The sequence below is a fragment of the Staurois parvus genome, unplaced genomic scaffold (genome assembly GCF_062004578.1).
Source record: "Staurois parvus isolate SC_StPar_1 unplaced genomic scaffold, SC_StPar_1.0 ptg000306l, whole genome shotgun sequence".
Lineage (NCBI taxonomy): Eukaryota > Metazoa > Chordata > Amphibia > Anura > Ranidae > Staurois > Staurois parvus.
The window spans coordinates 443,276-454,607 of record NW_028318102.1 but is presented as its reverse complement, the minus strand read 5'-3'; the positions used below and the strand labels follow the sequence as shown (position 1 = coordinate 454,607).

At 45.4% G+C, this 11,332-nt stretch overlaps 1 long non-coding RNA gene across 1 annotated transcript; it reads left to right on the top strand.

Moving 5' to 3' along the window:
* The first annotated feature begins 2,915 nt into the window (after positions 1-2,915).
* Positions 2,916-6,702, top strand: LOC149457696 (uncharacterized). Its single transcript, XR_016313589.1, has 2 exons — positions 2,916-3,059; positions 5,699-6,702. It is a non-coding gene; the product is annotated as an uncharacterized LOC149457696 (long non-coding RNA).
* The last annotated feature ends 4,630 nt before the right edge of the window (positions 6,703-11,332 follow it).

Below are 11,332 nucleotides of genomic sequence, written 5' to 3'. Positions count from 1 at the left end.
GAAGAGACCCCCCCCCCTTCGAAACGCATCAGCTTGACCAAGAGTATATCTCCCTTCCGGATGGAACTTGCACATGTCTTCTAACCCTGTGTTGGTTTTGGATGTTATATGCCTTTTTACTGCTACTCTTGTGAGTATAATTTATCAATAAATTCATGAACTGTTTACTGAGGTAATGTGCAAGGTTGGTGCGCTCTTTTCGTTTGTTCTCTACTACAGTCTATATCGAGCTTCCCCAGCTTCATGTGAGAACTGCATAACCTTTGATCAGTTTTGGATGATCATTTTATTCGATTGGCCTTCCTCCGATCTGAGCGCAAGAGGTGGCGGATATGTGTCGACTGGAAAGTTATGGAATCCACAAACTGTAGTTTATACTGTATATCGGAAAATCAGTCAATCCTGATGTACTGACTGCCTATTTCATTTCTTGAGGCACAAAAATTCCAAGGCATTACAGACATCCCCCCAAATTACCCCTTTTTGGAAAGTAGCTAATCTGTGGTATTTAATAAGAGGCATGGTGAGTTTTTTGAAGTTGTAATTTTTTGTCATACTTTTTTGGAAAATTAAGAAATGAAAAAAACTAATTTCAGGATTTTATTTTTTTAACATACTGTCATCAGTGCAATACCACATCATCATACAACTAGTGTGGCGGTGATCAGGGACACTTACTGGTGACAGTACAAAAAAAACCCAAAAGACTTTTTAAATTTTTTTTATTAAATTGTTTTCTTTTTTTCCAATTTGTTTTCACAGACCAGAGCAATATAATTTTACCATAGCAACTTTGTACTACTCTGGAGAAGTGATCAATACTTTGTTTTACTGAATTAAATAAAATGTTTTATTTTATTGAATGAAATCAATTCATTAAATTTTTTTGTTGTGATTAGCTGTGTTTGGCCAATAATTCACAGCTAATCACATGGCACTGATGGGCTGTCACTGTGACCAATCACAGCTATCCTAGAGGACGTCATATGATGTCATATGACCTGCTTGCGTATCTAACATTACCTCCCTTCCCTCAAAGACTGACAATGTTGCTGTCCAAAGGTGTTTCTGTTGCTCCTCCATCCAGAGTGGAGATACTCTAAAACAGGAGGTATGTTACTGGCCTGATCCCCAGGGGAAAACAGAGGGGGAAAAGCCTAAACAATGAAACATAATGCAGTCACCACATCTAATAATTTGTAAGCGGCAATAAATTACATTTTAGTTTTGGGTTTAATACCACTTTAATGACAGACTCCAAAACATCAAATATGTGAAAATGGGCTGCAGTGACTCCTCTCTATACTGCAGACACTAATGTAAAGGACTTTTTTTTAATTATCAGAGTGTTTGCCCTGGTTACTGCATTTAGTGAGTTGTATTTTGTCTGACTAAATGACCATAAAGGTTCTGAGGGGTGTTGCTAAAATAAGTATTCAAAACAGACTGTTCTATGCAAAAGAATCTCTACAGAAGTGAAGAGAAAAAGGTAGCTTAAAGTGGTTCTAAAGGGAAAACATTTTGTTCCAGCATTTGTGTCACCCCCTTACCCCCTACTTACCTCAATTCTACACTTCACTCTTCAGTCGGTTTACAGCAGCTGTCTCCTCTCTCCCTTTTTTACAGGAAAATGAGGTAGCCACAGGAGCTATTGGCTACTGCTGCTGTCAATCAAAACCTGTGAGCAGAGAGAGGGCAGCAGAGCAAAGCCATGATGTGTGTCTATGGACGCACACACCAAGACTTGGGAGCATGCCTGCACATGTGCTACTAAAGGATACAGATTGCTATGGATGCACTTAGAAAAGAGAAGGAGCCTAGAAGGCAGGTGGGGGACTCCAGAAGAGGAGGATCAGGGCTACTCTGTGCAATACCATTGCACAGAGCAGGTAAGTATAAACCTGTTTATCGGGTTAATTAACCAATTGCCAACTGCCAACAGTAAATATACTACTGGTGGCATACTTCTACAGGCACCGCTAAGTACCCATATGTCACAGTGCTCATGAGCACTGGCACACCTTCTGGGGTGCACTGTTCTGCAATCCAATAACCACTGTATATCACAGTATATCACAGTGCTCAGTCTCAACTGTTGTGATCGGCTGGGGAATCATGTGATCACTATGACCTATGATCATAACTATCACATGATAACATGTAAGCAAAAATGTCATGCACGGCTTTCATTCATGACAGCTTGCTTATATGATTGCAATGCTGGGATTGGCCCACAGCTATCACATGGTACCTGGGCCAATCACAGCACCCTGTACCATGATAGCTGTGGGCTAATCACAGCATCGCAATAGTAAACAATGAGTCATGAATGAAAGCCATTCATGAGATACTCTGATGACAGTATGCAAAAAGAAATATAAAGAAAGAAGAAAAATGTTTTTAAAAAACTGAATAGAAAAGTATTTAATTTTTTTTTTTACATACTGGCACCAGTCAGTGCCCCTGATCACTGCCACACCAGTCATATGATGACTCTATACTGAACTGGTGAAAGTATATAAAACATGTGAAAAAAAAATATTTTGGCCTAATAGTATGAAGAAAGATAATTTGTTTGCAAAAGTTTATAACAGAAACTAAGAAAATTATTTTTTTTCCACATTTTTGGTATTTTTTTCTATAGCAAACCCAGCAACAGCCAGTGGTGATTAAATACCACCAAAAGAAAGCTCTATTTGTGTGAAAAAAATAATATACATTTCATTTGGGTACAGTGTTGCATGGCTGCTCAATTGCCAGTTGAAATACCACAGTGCTGAATAACAAAAAAAGCCCTGTTCATGAAGGGGATAAAACCTTTCGATGGTCAAGTGGAAAAAAAAGAAGGTTTACAAGTCTCCTGGTCTTCCATCATGCTCTGTCATTTATCCTGGCCCCTTTGTCGTTACAGAATACAATGGTGACGTAGGAATCTGGTGGGTTAAACCGCAGCAAATGGAACGGGGCCAGTGCACTCCCAGAAGTATTCAATTCTCAAGGATCTTCAGCCAGTGGTTTTTCTTTACTTCTGGAGATCGGTATTATGGGCTGCAGAAGAAGTGAGTGCTAAGTTTCTTTTTTTGCATGGACAGTTTGTTTTGAATATTTATATTAACCCCTTCACGCCCGCGCCTGGCCCTTTAAGGGTTTCAGAAGCCTGGAGGCGGGGCGGGGTTTAGGGTCATGTGACCGCCATGACACGCTGTCACGGTGGTCACATGATCGGGAAAGGTCCCGATCGAAAGAGGAGATCGGGACCTTTCCGTGAGTACTGGACATGTGTGCTGGGAGCACGCAGGGTGCGCGCTCTCAGCACATATGTTCTTTTTTATTAGAACGCAATTGTGTGGCCACTCAGCGTCTAGGCCCAGACGCCGGGAGGCCACACAATTGCGTGAAGAGGTTAAGGACAAAGTCAGTTTAAGCACCAGGAGTACTCAATGAAGTATGACTGCATGCAGCAAGGTTTACTTATTAGTGTAATGAAGACAAGGAACCACCCTAGGTACTGTTCAAACATAAACGCGCATGAAAATAGCTCCAAAAATGGATACACGTTGCTTCCATTGACATGCGTGGACATGCATTTTCATGCACGATGCACATTTTAAGACATGTTGATGTCTGTTGATGCATGTTTTTATGTGAGTTAAATTGCTATGCATTTTTCAGGTTATTTCCTCTAATATCACATCCTTTTCCTGTTTGTGGGTTGAGAGTGAAGGAGAAAAACAGAGAGAGACAGAGAGGAACACATTTTTGTGTAGGAGAGATATTGGCAAATGAGGTGTCTAGCACAGCCCTTGTGTTGCTATGGCTATTTTTATGGTGATTTTTATGGCATAGATTTAAATGAATTGTTGGATTTTAGTAGATTTTAGTTTGGAAAATAGGCCTCCAGCATTAATATGCAAATGAACCCAAGGAACTGGTTTCTGACCTCAGCACAGGAAGTGAAGGCTACAGGATATGGTGTAGCAGGAAATAGGGGGAGTGGAATAGGATTTGGAGCCATGTGCTCTGAACTGAAGGAGCAAAACTGGTTCTGGAGATCTGGCAGAAGCAATTGTGCGTTGAAGGACTCTAAGAAGCAAGGTGCCATGAGAAGACTCCATTACCAGGAAACCCAAGCTAAGTAACTTTTATTCTATGCTTATCTCATAGATAGTCAGCTTGCGCATGTTCTAGGCATATTTTGTTATACTTTGCATGTTATGATTTGTGTTTCCTGTAGTTGTATGTGCAGCTTTTCTGTTTAGGAAAGCACATTATTACACTCCAGAGTTTTAAGTGCTTCCTTAGCTTATACCGCAAAGTGACCTTCCTAGACCCCAAGTAAAATCACTATGATTGTGCTATATTGAGGAGAAGGAGACAGATGAGAATAGGAAAAATCAAATGCGTTACTTAGTGCTCACACAACACAATTTTGAACCTTATACCAGGATTTACGATGTCACCCATTTATTTCTATAACCCCGCTGTGATGGGAGTCACTTTGGGTGGGGGGCCCATAGAACCCAGCTCACTTTGGAGAGGTGGGGAGACCCCTGTCTCACCTCCCCATATCCCTCTTATGTATAAATCACCCAGTGCCTTTTAGGGGTACAGGGTGATTTGCTCCCTATATTGTAAGCTCAAAAGAGCAGGGCCCTCGAACCCCTCGTGTATTGTTTTGTTACTGTATTGTCTCATGTTCTGTCCCCCACTATAATGTACAGCGCACACCTTCTGGCGCTATATAAATACTGTATAATAATAATCTGTCCTAATATTGTGGGGGCTTTGTCTCAGACTGTATAGACATGTCTAGGAGATAGGTGGGGGTTGTTGATTGTTTAATGTTATGTGGCTGCATCCCATTGTTCTATTGTTTGTCTGGCTTGGGAGCAAACTATTATGGGATGTATGCGTTTGTGTATTAGCTTAGTGGGGGCGTGTCTCCAGCAACTCTCCCTCATTATGGGACTGTCTGCTGGTGTGAAGTTTGAATACCTGTGTGTCTCTTGTTACTAAATGTAGATTGCCCCACCCTGTGTCATTATGCAAGGAGGGGGGATTGTCCCCTGAGTGTATATATCTTGTATCTGTGTTCAAATAAACCAGTCTACTCTGGTTTACTTCAAGACTGGTGTCGTCTAGTCTTGTATGGTCGGCGAAGCGGTATTCTAACGGAAGTACTCAAGCGCAGTCTGGGTCGGTTTCGTTACACCCGCCATTGAGACACCTCACTAGCCAAATTTCCACTGACATCCCCTCTAAGATGATTGTTGTACGGGTTCTTGTAAAGAATAAAAGGATGTTTTTGTTTTGTCAATAGACTTGCTTTGTGTTGCATTTATGTGCATTTACATGCCTTGCATAAAAATGCATATATGTAGTATTTTAGCAAAACTCGCCACACTGCCCATGACAGCAAAATTGTGGTGTGAACAGGACACATAGAAAACAATTGTTTTCCGTGTGCCTGTGTGGTGGCCTGCATTCTTCCAGTGTGGTAAAATGCAGGTCACTGCAGTATGTGTGAATAGGGCCTCAAAGCGAAACCTCTTTATTTAGTTAGTGCATGTATAGTGGTACTCCCTAGATGCCTGCTAGATAGATGGGTCCTTCTGCTATCCCTCAGTCATGACCTGCCCTGAAGAGGACCCAAATTCACTGACAAGCCTGTATTGTAAAGTGATAACTGTGTTCGTAGGGCACTCTGCAACTGTATGACCTCCAGGAGAAAAGGATCTTGGGCATCCAGTGGAGGAAAGGGAGACCAGATGACATGGGAGTACACTGTGCATTGGAGCAGCTCTTCAAGAGTGGAAGCGGACTCTAGTAAAGTAAATAGCAAGGAAGGTGCCTCTTGTATATACTACAATAGTAAGTGGATGTGTTTATATTATGAGGCCATGTTCCACTCCCCTTTTTTTTTTATTTTTTTTCTATTCCTATTTTTGTTTTATTGTCAGCTAAAAAATGTATCTCACCTTTATTATAGATACGTTTTTATATATGTTATGTACAGCCATTGTATGTATGTTCATATGTACTTACTTAGTCGGTATATATACAGGATGTATGTATATATTCTCTTTTTTTTGTCCTTTACTTGTAATGCCAATGTAATCCCCTAGGTGTTGCTGCGACAACTCTTTTGAGGCCCATTCATTTCAATGTACCCATTTTGATTGGTCGCTTTCATTATTTCAGTCCCCGCCCCTACTTACTATAAGTAGTGGCTCCTATCACGGGGGTTTATGGTCTGAGGAAGGAGTGTCTGTTCATGTTCCGAAATGCGTTACTGCCCCCTTGATGTCACATCTGGCATGTGTGTTCCATGCCTCTCCTGAAAGTACTACGGCCATCTTTCCCATGCATTCCACCACACTCACTACTGCTGATCGGCTCAGTGTGTCTCCCTGGCATTATACCTGATGAGCTTTTATCTGACTGCTAACTTGCTTTTAACCTTTACTACTCAATAAACTGCTGCATAAGGTTGGCTTCCCCTCTGATGATGTGCTCTGCACGAAAGGCCTAAGGAGGAGCCAAGAGAGAGTGACGTCACAGCCGCCCGGAGCCACGAGGAGGCCCAGCGGCCATCTTTACTAAGGGGTCAGTACTACTCTTCACAATTACAGAAATTTTTAAAGTGTATACTACCCTGTTTTATATGTGCACCCTTTGAATAAAGTCTTTTTATAAATACTACACTATGGGCACCTTTTTGGCTCCCATTGGAGCTAATTGATCTGATTGCAATCCACTACCACCAGAGGGAGGGAGCCCTGTACCCGGGCTGTGCACCCGTCCAACCTTAAGGGGACCTCTCGACCTAGCAGTTTAATTTCACCAAGACAAGATTACCTACCTTTAGATGGGAGCTCACGTACTCCGCCTTCCTAAGTGATCTGGGTGGATATTGATTACATGCGCAATATTTATGCGCGTCCGGTGAGTGAGCACTTTTATAATTTCTGTCACAACTTGCCTTGGTATACTGCTACAACAAGTGGATCCTCTTATATATTTTATGAACGGTTCATTTGTGCTACCAGATATTTTATGGGACATTTATTATTCATTTATCATTCATTTATACTTCTCACATTCATTGCTATTACTTAGCGCTGCACTATATACTGAACTTAGAGGCACCTTCCTTGCTATTTATTGTAGCGTAAAGTGAGCTTTATTACCAAACAAAAGTCTGGAGGGAAAAAGTTTAGTTGAACAATATATCAATACCAGAACAAGCTCAATAATAATTTCAAGACCAAAGCCAATGATAACTAAACAAAAGGGTTAAAGGATAAGTTACCTTACATAACATGTTACACCCCTATTACCAACGGACCGACCATATGGGCAAGCAGATATACTGACAGGTCTGCAGGAGACCTGCACGGCACCAGCGATCTGCTGATCGCTGGTGCCATGCTTTAGAGGTTCCAGAAGCATAAATGCTCATATTTTATTTACCAGCAAAAAAATGTGCATTTATTATTTTTTGTAAAAAGGTGAACTTTCCCTTAAACTATGCTCTATCCTGGGCTCAAGGGGCCCTGACTATGACACTGGCTAGTGGAGGGTTAAATTGACATTAAACCAGGGATATTTTTCTCAGAATAGGTGCTGGAACCCCCCCTTCCAAGTTGCCCCTTGTCTCCGCCCTCTACCCACCTCCAAGCACCGTTCCTTGGGTCCACCCCCTACCAAACTCCCAGTACCACCCATTTAGAGAAGTTTCATTTTGTGGAGCTAAGTAATTTGTGTGGAATTTGGTAATGATGACAAGAAAAGCAGTAAAATAAATCTCCTCCAGACAACAATAGACCCCCAACAACAATAGATCCCACCAGCAACAATGGAACATCTGTAACAAAATACCCCTCAGCAACAATAGACCCCTGGAAGCAGCAATAGATCTCCCTTAAGACAGAATCAATAGACCCCTGCTTCAACAGTAGATCCCTCCCAGTAACAATTGCCCCCCAGCAACATAAGACCCACCCTTAGCAACAGTATTTATATAGCGCCAGAAAGGTTTGCTCAGCACTGTACATTATAGTGGGGGACAGAACATGGGACCATACAGTAACAAAACAATACAAGAGGGGTTTGAGGGCCCTGCTCTTTCAAGCTTACAATCTAGGAGGGAGGGGAAAGTGCTACAGGAGGAAGTGGCTGTGGGGGATGGAGTGGTAGGAGAAGTGGAGGAGATCGGCTGTTAGGTGAGGGTGGGGTAGGCTTTCCTGAAGAGATGGGTTTTCAGGGTGCGCCTAAAGGTGAGGAGGGTAGGTGACAGTCTGATGGATTGAGGTAGTGAGTTTCAGAGGATGGGGGAAGTCTTGGAGAAGTCCTGCAGTGGGGCATGGGAGGTGGAGACCAGGGAGCTAGAAAGTAGGAGGTCTTGTGAGGAGCGAAGATTACGGGTTGGGTGGTATTTGGGTATCAGGTCGGTGAGGTAGTTTGGGGCAGCATTGTGAATGGCTTTGTATGTCAGTGTTAATTGTTTGAATTTAATGCGTTGGGCAATCGGGAGCTAGTGGAGGGAATGACAGAGGGGGGTGGCAGAAGAGGAGCCATTGGTAAGGTGGATGAGTCTGGCCACTCAGTTCAGGGTAGACTGAAGCAGGGATAGTCTGTGATGAGGTAGACCGGTGAGAAGGGAGTTGCAGTAGTCCAGACGTGAAATAGTGAGGGAGTGAACGAGTTTAGTAGTGTCTGGGGTTAGGAAAGTACGAATTTTGGAGATGTTGCGGAGGTGGAGCCTGCATGAGTTTGCCAACAATTGGACATGGGGTTGGAAGGACAGGTTTGAGTCTAGAGTGGACTTTAGCTTGCGGGGTGGGACTGATGGTGGCGTTGTTGGTCGTGATGGAGAGGGGGGTGCGCGGGCTGGGGGGAAGATTAAGAGCTCGGTTTTGGAAAGGTTCACTTTAAAGAAAAGGAGCGACATCCAGTCTGATATGTCGTTCAGCAGGTGGGTGATACGGGCGGAGACTGAAGGGATGAGGTGAGGGGTGGAGAGGTAAATTTGCATGTCATCGGCATAGAGGTGATAGTTGAAGCCGTGGGAGTGTATCAGTTTGCCGCGGGAGGAGGTGTAGATGGAAAAGAGAAGGAGCTCGAGGACAGAGCCTTGGGGGACCCCAACAGAGAGGGGGAGAGAGGGGGAGGTGCTAGCGTTATAGGTAACGCTGAAGGAGCATTGGGATAGGTAGGAGGAGAGCCAGGAGAGAGCCGAGTCTCTGATGCCAAGGGAGTGTAGTTTATTGAGGAGGGGGTGGTCAACTGTGTCGAAGGCTGCAGAGAGGTCAAGGAGTAAAAGGACTGAGTAGTGGCCATTAGCTTTGGTGGTTAGCAGGTCATTAGTGATTTTGAGTAGGGCGGTTTTGGTGGAGTGTAGGGGACGGAAGCCAGACTGTAGTGGATTGAGGAGGTTGTTTTCAGTGAGGTGGGCTTTTAGGCGTTTGTAGACTAAGCGCTCAAGGAGCTTGGAAGTAAATGGCAGCAGGGAGATGGGTCTAAGGTTGTTCAGGTCGGTGGGGTCCAGGGAGGGGTTTTTGAGTATGGGGGTGATGTGCGCGTGCTTTAGGGAGGAGGGGAATGCACCAGTAGAGAGGGAGAGATTGAAGATGTGAGTGAGGGAGCGTAGGATGGAGGAGGAGGGTGCCCGGAGGAGTTGTGTGGGGACAGGGTCAAGGGGGCAAGTGGTGAGGCGGGCTTCTTAGAAGACCTTGGTGATCTCCTCAGTGGTGGCAAGGCTGAAGGAGCGGAGTGTTGGGGAGGTTATAGTGTGCAGGATGTTAGATGTGGTTTGGGGTTTGGGGCAGGGCGGTTGTGAAGTCAGAGGAGGGGAGAGTTGGTGGGGTTATGGTGGGAGGGAGGCTAGGCGGGGAGGTAGGTTGAGCATTTGCGATGTCCTTACGGATTGCGTCGATCTTATTTTGGAAGTGATTGGCAATCTCGCCGGAGGTGAGTGAGGTGCTGGGTGGGGGGGAGAGAGTAGGGAGTTGAAAGTGGAGAAGAGCCGGCGAGGACTGGAGGAGAGGGTGTTGATGAGGGTTACGAAGTAGGCTTGTTTGGTGGCATGGAGGGAGGAGGTGTAGGTGAGGAAGGCGGATTTGTAGAGGGAGAATGCTCGAGGGGATCTGGTTTTGCACCAGTCACCCCAGCGCGCGACTGCGTCGTTTTAAGATTTTTAGTGTGGTCGTTCTGCCAGGGTTGAAGTGGTCGGGGTCTAATGCTATGTGTGGTTAGGGGTGCTAAGGAGTCTAAGGCAGCTGATAGGGAGTTGTTATACGCAGCAGTGGCCAGGTCAGGGCATGACAGTGGAAGGTTACTGACGTACAGACGGTCAGCTGCACAGTGGAGAGGGGCTGGGTTCAGGTTGCGGAGGTTACGACTGGTGATGGTTTGACGTTTGGGGGGGAGGAGTTAGAGGATGGGGAGATGGAGAAAGTAATGAGGTTGTGGTCAGAGAGAGGGAAAGGGGTGTTAGTGAGGTTGTGGGGGGTGCAGAGATGGGAGAAAACGAGGTGCAGGGTGTTCCCGTCGTGTGGGTGGAGGACTGTGTGAGTGCAAAAGAAGAGGTTAAGTGGAGGAGTTGGGATGTAGCCGGGTTGTTGACATTGATAGGGATATTGAAGTCACCAAGGATGATGGTGGGTAGCTCAGAGGAGAGGAAGAAGGGCAGCCAGGCGGAAAAGTCGTCAAGGAAGCGGGATACGGGTCCAGGAGGCCGATAGATTACTGCAATCCTCAGAGGGGTGGGGGAGAAGAGTCTAATGCAGTGGGCCTCAAAGGAGGAGAAGGATAGAGAGGGGGGGTTTGGAAGGAGCTGGAAGGTGCTCAGCGGTGACAAGAGCATACCGACCCCACCACCTCTACGACCGCTCGGTCTGGGTGAATGGGACCAGACTAGACCTCCATAGGAGAGTGCCGCAGGGGAGGTGGAGTCAGTGGCTTGGATCCAGGTTTCAGTGACCAGTAGGAGGTTGAGGGAGTGGGAGATAAAGAGGTCATGGTTGGCGGTGAGCTTGTTGCAAACCGATCGGGCGTTCAGGAGTCCAACCAAGAGAGGAGGGGTGGATGCGGGGAGGAGGGGGACAGGTATAAGGTTGAGGGGGTTGCGGCGGTTTGTGGGAGTAGAAGGGTGCCTAGTGGGTGAGGTGAGGTGGTGAGGGGCCAGGGTTTGGGGAGATATCCCCGGCAGTAAGGAGGAGAAGGAGGGTGAGAAAGGTGGCATGGGAGCGGGATGTGCAAGAGCGTGAGGGTCTGTTAGTGGTGGCGTGGCGTGTGGGTCGGTGAGAGAGTGGAGTATCAGGAGGAGGTG